Source organism: Leptonychotes weddellii, chromosome 13 (genome assembly GCF_054177405.1).
Source record: "Leptonychotes weddellii isolate Sample4059 chromosome 13, ASM5417740v2, whole genome shotgun sequence".
NCBI lineage: Eukaryota > Metazoa > Chordata > Mammalia > Carnivora > Phocidae > Leptonychotes > Leptonychotes weddellii.
Window position 1 is genome coordinate 76,192,295 of NC_138381.1, and position 11,184 is coordinate 76,203,478.

At 47.3% G+C, this 11,184-nt stretch overlaps 1 long non-coding RNA gene across 1 annotated transcript; it reads left to right on the top strand.

Moving 5' to 3' along the window:
* The first annotated feature begins 2,884 nt into the window (after nt 1-2,884).
* On the top strand, nt 2,885-9,732 carry LOC145716867 (uncharacterized). The gene is made up of 3 exons (XR_014139817.1): nt 2,885-3,075; nt 7,449-8,067; nt 8,421-9,732. It is a non-coding gene; the product is annotated as an uncharacterized LOC145716867 (long non-coding RNA).
* Nucleotides 9,733-11,184: the final 1,452 nt, after the last annotated feature.

Consider the following 11,184-nt stretch of genomic DNA (forward strand, 5'->3'; position numbering starts at 1 on the left):
TAGAACATGGTGTCCTGGACAGGATCCGGGCCAGAAGAAAAACGTTAGGGGGCAAAGGAAGGAAATCTAAATAAACTATGGACTTTAGTTAATAATAACACATCAATATTGGTTAATTGGGGCAAATGGATTGTACTAACATAAGCTATTAATAATGGGAACCTGGTGAGCGAGTTATAGGAACTCTCTGTACTATTGTTGCAATTTTTCTGTAACTCTAAAACGGTTCTAAAAAACAAAGTCTGCTAATAAAAAGGTTAGGTCTGGCTGGTGACTGTGGAGAATGGGTTATACGTTGGTGGGAGAGGGAAAAAGAGAATCCAACTCAAGGAATCTGACCCCCTGACAGTGTGGCAGGCCTCACCAAGAGGTGAACTGTAGGGGACAGAGAAAGGGAGGAGTCGGGTATGATGCCCAGATATTTGAACTTGAGCACCTGGTGGACGGTGTCATTAACTAAGATGGAGTTGACTATGAGAAAAGTAGGTTTGGGAGGAAAGCCTGGGGCTGCATTTCTGCCACGATGAGTCCAAGGGGCCTGTGGGACATCAGAGAGGTGAGATCGAGTAGGCAGGGATATTGTAGGAGTTTGTCCCGTGGTGAAGGTCCGAGCACCTACTTATGAGCAAGGAGCACACCTACTAGGTGGGGGATCCAGGTGTGAAAAGGCTTTAAGAAACTTCTAGTATGTTCGAAGAGCAAGCAACATGCCAGGGAAGCTTTGACAGGTCAAATCAATGAGAACGGAGGAGACCAACTGGGGTAGTGGGGAATCAGGGAGATGCCAACAGGCTGAAGGGCACAGCAGATGTCAGCCATCTTCCTGCTCTGGGAAAGCCTGTCCTTGACTGGAGCCAGCACACATCAGTCCGGCTTCCAGCCAGTCTCCCCTTTGGAAAAAGCCTTCTCTTTCTTTAGGCTGATATCCAGAATCGCCAGATAATTGAGGGTCAGAGGTCAGGGAACTCATGTCTGGCAGCTGACCAGACCTGTCAACTGAAGGGCTTACATAACTTCCAAGAGTCATTGTTGGGGGGGGGGGTGGTCACGGAGTCTCTAATTGCCTCTGGGCATGTGCTGTATTGCTCTGGGGCTAAGAAAGGTGAAGGGCCTCTATTGTGTATCTACCCCAGGGCCCTAGCTGATGCCGTTTTTGTTGTTGTTGTTGTTGTTGTATATAGAGCAGAAAATTCTTTTTTTTTTTTAATTTTTATTTAAATTCAATTAACATATAATGTATTACTGGTTTCAGAGGTAGAGGTCAGTGATTCATCAGTCTTATATAATGCCCAGTGCTCATTACATAATGTGCCTTCCTTAATGTCAATCACGCAGTGACCCAGTCCCCCACCTTCTTCCCCTCCAGCAACCCTCAGTTTGTTTCTTATGCTTAAGAGTCTCTTACAGTTTGTCTCCCTCTCTGATTTCGTCTTGTTTTATTTTTTCCCCTCTTCCCCTATGATCCTCTGTTTTGTTTCTTAAATTCCACATATCAGCGAGATCATACGATAATTGTCTTTCTCCAATTGGCTTATTTCACTTAGCATAACACCCTCTGGTTCCATCAGAAAATTCTTTGAAGTGTTTTTCTGAAAGCGCTCGCAACTCACACAGCCCCAGGCCCCTTCTTCGGTTATAAGTAACAGCAGGATGTCCTGAGTGAGGGTCCGTCTCCAAGGCTACAGAGGGGGCTGAGCCCAGGCCTGGCTGCCTCGGGTGGGGAGTGGGGTATCTGCTGCCTCTCTTGGGCCCCGTCCAGTCCAGCACATTTTCCACACCCTGATCAAAACCCTCCAACACTCTCCACTCTTGGCAGAGTAGGTCAGCCACCTTCCAGAAGCCGCTGGATCCAGCCCTGTCCCTCCTTCCTCTCTTACCTTCTCCGTGCGTCCCTGTCACTGCCCATTTCCTGCTCCACAAATTCCCGGCTTCTTCCTGCCTTGTGATCTTTAAACTTGCCATTCCTTTGCCCAGATCAATCTTTTTCCACCCACCTTTTTTTTGGGAGGGGGGGTGAAATTCACATAACATGCAGTTAACCATGTTCAGGTGTGCGAATGCATTGGTATTAGCCTATTCACAGTGCTATGCGAACTCTAGGTCTCTCAGGCTTCAAAACTTTCTCAACAACTGATAAAGACAGCTCATGCCCATTAAAGCAGTCACTCCCCATTCCCCCCCCCCTCCATGCCCTGGTAACCTCTAACGGGCTTTCTGACATTGATTTGCCTATTCTGAGTATGTCATACAAAGGGAGTCATACACTATTCGCTTTTGTGACTGGCTGCTTTCATTAGCATGATGTTTCCAAGGCTCATCCACGTGGTAGCAGGTGTCGGAACCTTGTTCTCTTTTTACGGTTGGATCATATCCACTGTATGCATACACCACCGTTTGTTTATCCTTTGTTACTTTATGCACAATCTGGCTGTCTCCGCCTTTTGGCTTTTGTGAATAGAGCGGTTATGAACACTTATGTACAAGTTTCTGCGTGGCCATATCTCCATTTCTTGTGGGTCTCTACCTAGGAGTGGAATTTCTGGGTCCTAGGGTTACTCCATGTTCAGGGTTCTGAGGACCCACCCGATTGTTGTTGGCTCTTTCTTTTCCCCAGGTACCTGCGGCTGGCGCCTTGCTTCACTCAGCTCAGATGTCACCTCCTCCGATGACCCCAACTCTAACAGGACCCTCCCCCAAATCACTCTCTTGCCTTTCCACCATTTGGGGTTCATGCTTCATTAGAACGTAGGCGACCTTGTACCTCTTATGTTCCGTGGTGACCCACACGTAACACTGGTTGGTTCCTGGTTCACGGTCGGCCCTCAATACGTAATAATCATTGCTGAATGACTGATCTCAGGTTGTCAAAGTTAAGGAGCGGCAACAACGCGAGGCTTGTCTTCGTCATCTGAGGTTGCTGCTGGGACCGCCCAGGAGTGACTAGCTATTTAAATGGACTACTTCCTCCTGCCCCGAGAAAGCAAATACTGGTTATGCTCTGTTTCTTCATTCTTCCCTGTTCGTGACTCAGCACAGACATCTTTTCAGCGATTCCCAGTCCTTGGGCCAGAACAGGTAACTCTTAATGACTTATTGCAAAGGTTAAAAAAAAAAAAAAAAAGCCACGAAGATGGAAAAGAATTTGGGTGGGGAACTGGTTAGATGAATAAGGCTGTGATCAGCCTGGTATGCTGGTTAAGGGCTCCAGCTTGGGGTTCAGGTGTTCAGGGTGACTGGGTCAGGTCCCAGCTTTGTCACATAGCTCTGTGAATTTTTGCAGCTTACTTAATCTCATTACTCTTATTTGGAAAAACATGGTTTATAGTACTAGCTCCCTCACAGGCTTGTTGTGAGGAGCCGAAGGATGAATATTACACAAAATGCTTAGTGTGACATTAGTGTGTTGAAACGTTTTATACCAGAATAGTAGCTAGCGTCACTGTCCTCATCTGCCCGTCTCTGTCTTCATATCTGCAGGCTGGCCATTCAGATGAAAGGAGATAATAAAGGTGTTTTGTTTTGTTTTGTTTTTTAAAGATTTTATTTACTTATTTGAGAGAGAGAACGCATAAGAGAGAGAGACCACGAATTGGGGGGGCGGGCAGAGGGAGAGGCAGACTTCCCCGCTGAGCCTGGCTTGATTCCAGGACCCTGAGATCATGACCTGAGCCACCCAGGCGCCCCAATAAATGTGTTTTTAAAAAGTAAAAGGAGGGGGGGCACTTGGGTGGCTCAGTCGTTAAGCGTCTGCCTTCGGCTCAGGTCATGATCCCAGGGTCCTGGGATCGAGCCCCGCATCGGGCTCCCTGCTCCGCGGGAAGCCTGCTTCTCCCTCTCCCACTCCCCCTACTTGTGTTCCCTCTCTCACTGTGTCTCTCTCTGTCAAATAAATAAATGAAATCTTAAAAAAAAAAAAGTAAAAGGAGGGGTGCCTGGCTGGCTCAGTCAGAAGAGCATGTGACTCTCGATCTTGGGATCCTGAGATGGAGCCTCATGCTGGGCATAGAGATTACTTAAATAAATTTAAAAAATTAAAATTAAAATAAAAAGTTAAAGGAAAATTGTGAATGTACTTAAGGCCTCTGGGTGGCACAATTTAAAATGGTCGATTTTATGTTATATGTATTTTACCACAATAAAAAAAGGCAAACATTAAACAAATCAACAACCTCTTTCTGACCCACCCCGCCCAACACCCCCAAAAAAGTGAAAGAACTTTTCTGTATTATTATTTGAAATATAATAGCTCTCCTACCTGGGACCAGAAATTGCTGACCTCGGCTGTAATGGGTGTTTGGGTGCTGCTCTGTGGAATTCCACAGTCCCTGCTCTGTGGAATTTTCTAGAATCTCGGGCCCTGGAGAAGTGCAGGATTGGAGTGGAGATTCTCAGAGAGGGAGGAGGATGAAGATGCCCACCGTGGCCTCTCAGGTCCAAAAGAGATGTCTAGACGGGCTAGCTCGCTGTTGAGCTTTCAACAACTTCTGTTTTTAGTAAACAGAAATCACAACAGCGGCCTTCCATCTTGTTCCAGGAAGTGTGGGTGGGACTCCTCAGTGCTTAGCACGCAAGGGTTGGTTTACTTTGTTTTGAGTGTCCTGTTCCCCCATCCCTGGGGAAAATTTTAATATTCAGAAGCATACATGAGGGCGCCTCGCTGGCTCAGTTGGGGGAATGTGCTACTCTTGATCCCGGGGTTGTGGGCTCCAGCCCCAAGTTGGGTGTAGAGATTTCTTAAAAATAAAATCTTAAAAAAAAAAAAAAAAGAAAGAAAAGAAATGTACATGGAACAAACACACATGTGCCCAACCCTCAGAACCGAACATTGTTAACATTTTATTCTATTTGCTTTGAATTTACTTTTATTTTTTTTTTTAAGATTTTATTTATTTATTTGACACAGACAGACACAGTGAGAGAGGGAACACAAGCAGGGGGAATGGGAGAGGGAGGAGCAGGCTTCTCGCGGAGCAGGGAGCCTGATGCGGGGCTCGATTCCAGGACCCTGGGATCAGGACCTGAGCCGAAGGCAGACGCCCAACGACTGAGCCACCCAGGCGCCCCACAAATTTACTTTTATTCTTAATGAAATTGTATATGTTTTGCCCCTCTATCTAATCACGAGATGAACTCCAACACCAATGAAGTGTATAGCTTCTCAGCCTACTTTTATTTACTTATGTATTTATTTTTAAGGTTTTATGTAAGTAATTTCTACACCCAACTGGGGCTTGAACTCACAACCCTGAGATCAACTGAGGCAGCCAGGCATCCCTCAGCCTATTTTTAAACTTTACACACATGGGGAAGGGGGGAGGGGGGATGGGCGAAATTGGGGGATTAAGGGGGATTAAGGAGCACACGTGTCGTGAGGAGCACCTGGTGATGTGTGTTGAATCACTATATTGTACACCTGAAACTAATATAACACTGGAATTAAAACTAATTGGAATTAAAATAAAAACAGAATAAACTTTACACACATATTTATACATGCAAGAAATATAGCTGTTACTGTTTTCTGTGTATTAATTAACATAAATAAATTAACTCTACCCTAATAGGTTATTCTGCAGTGTGCTTTTTGGCTCATTTTTATGTTTTTGAGATCTATCCAAGTTAACATGCATAGATCTAATTTATGCCTTTTCCTCTCACAAAATATTCCACCATATGTCCTACCGCACACTTTTTAAAACCAAATTAAAGACAGGGAAGTTGTTTCCAGTATTTGCAAATGCAAACCAGGCTGCTACAAACATCCCTGGGCGGATTGCTCCAGAGCAGTGTTTTTTGAGTGGGGGGATGGGGTAACTGGGTGATGGGCAGTAAGGAGGGCACGTGACGTAATGAGCACTGGGTGTTATATAAGTCTGATGAATCACTGACCTCTACCACTGAAACTAATAATACATTATATGTTAATTAATTGAATTTAATTTTTTTTCATGTATTTTGACAGAGAGAGACACAGCAAGAGAGGGAACACAAGCAGGGGGAGTGGGAGAGGGAGAAGCAGACTCCCCGCTGAGCAGGGAGCCCCATGTGGGGCTCGATCCCAGGACCCTGGCATCATGACCTGAGCCGAAGGCAGATGCTTAACGACTGAGCCACCCAGGCGCCCCAATTGAATTTAGATTTTAAAAAAACTTCAAAAAAAAAAATCTCAAAGCAGTGTTTTTCAAATTGCCTGAGGCATTAATGGGTCGCAAAATCTATTTTTTTCTTAAATGACACAGGTCAGAATAGTTTGTAATAAGTACTTTTTTTTTTAAAGATTTATTTATTTATTTGACAGAGAGAAAGAACACATTACAAGCAGGGGGAGCGGCAGGCAAAGGGAGAGGGAACAGGGAGCCCGGCGCGGGGCTCCATCCCAGGACCCCGAGATCATGACCTGAGCCAAAGGCAGACGCTTTACTGACTGAGCCACCCACGCGCCCCCAAAAACAAGGCTTAAAAGATATTCCTCCCCCAGCAATTCCACCCAAGAGAATTAAAAATGGATGTCCACAGGAAAATGTACACAAATGTTCACGGCAGCTCTGTTCACAACAGCCAAAGGTGGAAACAACCCACGTATTCATCGACAGATGAGTGGATAAACAAGAGATGGTCCTGCCATATGCAATCAAATAACTATTCCACCATAATAAAGAATAAGGTGCTGATACATGTTCCAACATGGATGAACCCTGAAAACATGATGCTGAGTGAAAGAGGCCAGACTCAAAAGGCCACATAGCGTATGATCCCATGTCTATGAAGTGCCCAGAACAGGCAAATCCATAGAGACGGAAAGCAGATTAGTGGTTGCCAGGGGCTGGGGGGAGGGGAAATGGGGACTGACGGCTTAATGGGTATGGGTTTCCTTTCCGGAGTGACGAGAATGTTCTGGAATTAGATCGTGATAATAGTTTCACAACATGGTGAACTCAGTAAAAGCCACTGAATTCTACGCTTTAAAAAAATGGTGTCAGTGGTGAATTTTATGTTCTGTGAATTTTACCTCAATTAAAAAAAAAAATTTTAAAGCCACTCCTCTCAGGCACATGAAGGGCAGAATTGTGGGTTGTACAGTTTGCTCATCTCAACTTTTTTTTACCACACGTGGGAAATCGCTCTCCAAAGTTGTTGTCCCCATCTGCACTCTTGAGACAGTGAGTGAGAACTTCTATCTCCCCACACCCACACCAACACTTGGCACCGAAGAGAAAAATAATCGAGGGGTGCCTGGGTGGCTCAGTCGGTGAAGCGTCTGCCTTCGAGTCAGGTCATGATCTTGGGGTCTTGGGATCGAGCCCCATGTTGTGTCTGGCTCCCTGCTCATGGGAAGTCTGCTTCTCCCTCTCCCTATGCCCCTCCATTCACCCCCCATTTCCCCCCCTCCCCCGCTCATGATTTCTCTCTGTCCCTCAAATAAATAAATAAAATCTTTATTTTTTTAGGTTTTTAAAAATTATTATTATTTTAAAGCAAGCCCTACGTCATGGGGCTTGAACTCAGGACCCTGAGATCAAGATGTACCTGCTCTGTGGACTGAGCCAGCCAGGACGCCCTATAAATAAAATCTTAAAAAAAAAAAAGGAGGACAGGTGGATTTCTGAGCCCATGAGCTATGGAAGCTTCCTGAGGTAGGGGAGGTCTCAGTCAGACTTGGGGAAAAAAGCAGATTTGGGAGCTTGAGGGGAAGATGGGGTCCGAGCCCTGGCATAGCCATTGGGCAACGGACAGAACATACTGTCAAGGGACCGTCATTCCTACTATCCAGGTGGGGCTGCTTGCCCTCAAAGAGCCCACCTTCAGCGTCCTCTCCAGCTCTGCAGCTGATGAACAGCATCTTAAGGTGCTGGGTTTCTGTCTCTGGAGCTGTCAGCTGTGACTGTGACCCCAAATCAGATTAACAGCCTCCTCCCAACATGTACACTCTGGATCAGAGTCTGCTGAGACCAGCCATTTGGAAAAACCCATCTGCTGCCTAATGCACTCATTCAGCTTCAGGGACCAGCTTGGAAGAGAGAGGAGGCAGCACGAGGGGAAGGATGACCTACAGCAGGGGCTTGACAGGTGAGAAATGCTCAGGTTAAAAAAAATTAAAAAAAAAAAGCCCCCCCCTCCAGATGTCAAAGATGCAGCTGTGGAGATTGGCTTCCCCAGAACCCTGCCTCCAGCTGGGACAACTACCCAAGACAAGCTACAGAATTTGCAGGGCCCGGTGCAAAATGAAAATGCAGGGCCCCTTGTTCAAAAATTTCAACGTAGGTTGCAAGTGTGTGTGAAGACAGCCCTGCCTCTGTCCTCCTCCTGTCCTTGGGTCCTTACACCAGGATTAAGGATTAAGCCTGCTCTGGGTCCCCACAGCCCCTGTGCCCATCTCCACTCAGTCTCATCCTTACTTATTTCCTTGTCTGTCTCCCCAGCGGATGGTGCTTCCCCGAAGGCTTGGTTGCCATGGTTTTCCCTGATTGCCTCACACAAGATCTGAGACGGAAGAGGACAGCCCTATTTGCTCAATTAATCACAAAGGAGAAAAAGTTTACTTTAAAAATCATGGCTCTCCACTTCAGGCCCACCAGGATGACTGTAATTTAAAATTATAAATAAATAAAAACAGAAAATAACAAGCATTTGGTGAGGATGTGCAGAAATCGAAACCCTAATACTTTAGAATGTAAAATGGGGCAGCCACCATGGAGACAGTTTGGTGGCTCCTCAAAATGCGAGACAGGGAGTGCCCGTATGACTCCGCATTCTGGTCCTAGGTGTCTACCCAAGAGACAGGAAAACTTAGATCCGCACAAAGACATGAATGTTCTCGGCAGCACTATTCATAACAGCCGAAAGGGGGAAACAACCCAAGTGTCCATCAAGGGATGAAGGGATAAACAAAATGTGGTCCATCCACACGATGGAGAACGATTCAGTCTTGAAGAAGAAGGAAGCGCGGACACCTGCTACAACCCGGATGAGCCTTGCAAACATGATGCCGAGTGAGAGGAGCCAGACACAAAAGGCCCCATAGTGCATGGTTCCAATGATAGGAGATGTCCGGAGGAGGCGAATCTACGGAGACCGCGGACTGGTGGGTGCCGGGGGCTGGGGAGGGGGCAATGGGGAGGGGCTGTTAATGGGATGGATTTTTTGGAGGGAAAGGATGAAAATGTTCTGGAACTAGAAGATGCTGATTGTTGTCCCACACTGGGGATGTACTAAATGTCATTAATGGTAAATTTTATGTTATGTGCATTTTATTACAGTAAAACCCCCCAAAAATCTTTAAATGCAATATGGTGCCCTGAATTGGATCCTTGAACAACAACAACAACAAAACCGCATTATTGGAGAATAGGTGAAATAGAAAAAAAGCTTGGAGTTTCATGGACAGTGAGAGACCAGTGTGGTTTTCTTGGTTATGATAAGTGCACCACAATCCCATGAGATAGGAACAGGAGGGAACCTGGCTGAGGGACTCTTTCTGTTCACTGCAACTTTTCTGTTATACTAAAATTATCCTGGGGCACCTGGGTGGCTCAGTCGGTTAAGCATCTGCCTTCGGCTCAGGGTCATGATCCCAGGGTCCTGGGATCGAGCCCTGCATCGGGCTCCCTGCTCTGCGGGGAGTCTGCTTCTCCCTCTGCTGCTCCCCCTGCTTGTGTTCCCTCTGACAACTGAATAAATAATCTTCGAAAAAATAAAAATAAAAAATCATATCTGCCTTCTAAAAAGCAGCTAGCTTGGTCTCTGGAAGGTTCTTTTGTCTGCGTAGGGTCTGCTTTTGGGTTCAGGTTTGCCAACTGGGGAGCTGTAGCTGCCACTGGTGTGGAAAAGTGGGGAGAATCTGAGAGCCCAGCCTGGGGTTGTTGGGGGGAGTGGGGGATGAGGCAAAGAGACGGGCAGCGGGGAGGGGGTGAGAGAGGAGCCTGGGCTGGAATGGGGCTGGGCTGCAGCCCGTCCCCCCTCCACCCCGCAAGAGGGGAAACTCCCTGATGGGGAAGCTCCAAGGACTTTGGAGGAAAAGGACGTTCAGCATAGAGGTCGCAAACTGGTGACCCACGGGCTGCAGACTGCCTCCGGATGTGTTTATTGGCCCTGGGTTTTGTAAAACTAATTTGAGCCAATCTATAAAAAGCCGTCAATCTCACATTAAAACTGGAATTTCCAGCTTCTCTGAAAATCTCTGCAGATCTGCTAACTCAAGGCCACCCTCCTGCACGGCCTCAAGGGGCTGCAGCCCAGTCCCAGCCACCCTGCTCACAGGTCTGAGGTCTTGATTGCCACTCATTCTCAGGCTTGCACCGTGTTCTCTTTTTAACGGAACAGAAAGATTTCTCTGCACCATCGCAAAAATGGAAAAGCAGAAAAGAAACCAAGAGCGTTGTCTGACTTTTCTTACACCTGGCCGATTGCACACACTTCTGATCCCTACCTGGTTCTTGGAGGAACTTCTGTTTGAGAACTCAAGTCCAACATTCGATCTGTAGTCTTCGCTGCAAGGCCAATAGAGTGTCCCCAGTCCGTGGCCTTGGAGCTCCACTCCCAGGTGTCCTGTGGTCGGGGTCACACACACACACACACACACACACACACACACACACACACACTTCCTGGCTGTGAATCCCAGCTCTACCCCTTACTAGCTGGTGGTCTTGAACCAGCAGCTTAACCTCCCTGGGACTCCGTTTCCTCAAGCCCCTGAGGTGAAGCAGGAGACTCAGCTGGTCGCAGCGTGGGTCAGCTTATTTGGCAGGAAAATGGGTACGTGGCTGACACTGAGCTGACGTATGCCGTGTGGCTGTACCCGCAGTTACGGTACTGAAATATTTCTCCACTGGCTGGTAAATAGCCACTGTCCCTCGGCCCCCTCCCGGGACCCCAGACTTCCTCAGCCCAGCAAGTAAGAATAACCGCCACAGAGGTCTTCCTGGGTCCAGCCTCCCCCCTCCCTTCTGATGGAGCTATGAGGTAAGACTTCCTGGCTCCGCGGGGTGGAGTGGGCGTGGGGTGCCCGGTCCCTGATGGGAGAGCAGGTGGCATTTGCTGGATCTCGGCTGTCCCAGGAGGCACAGCAGTCCCCCAGATTTCAAGAAGACAGGCCTCCATGACCCTGCACAAGCCCCATGGAGACAGACAGACCTGAATAATTCGTCGGGGCTGGAGATCGTGGGGACATGAAGAGCGCAGAAG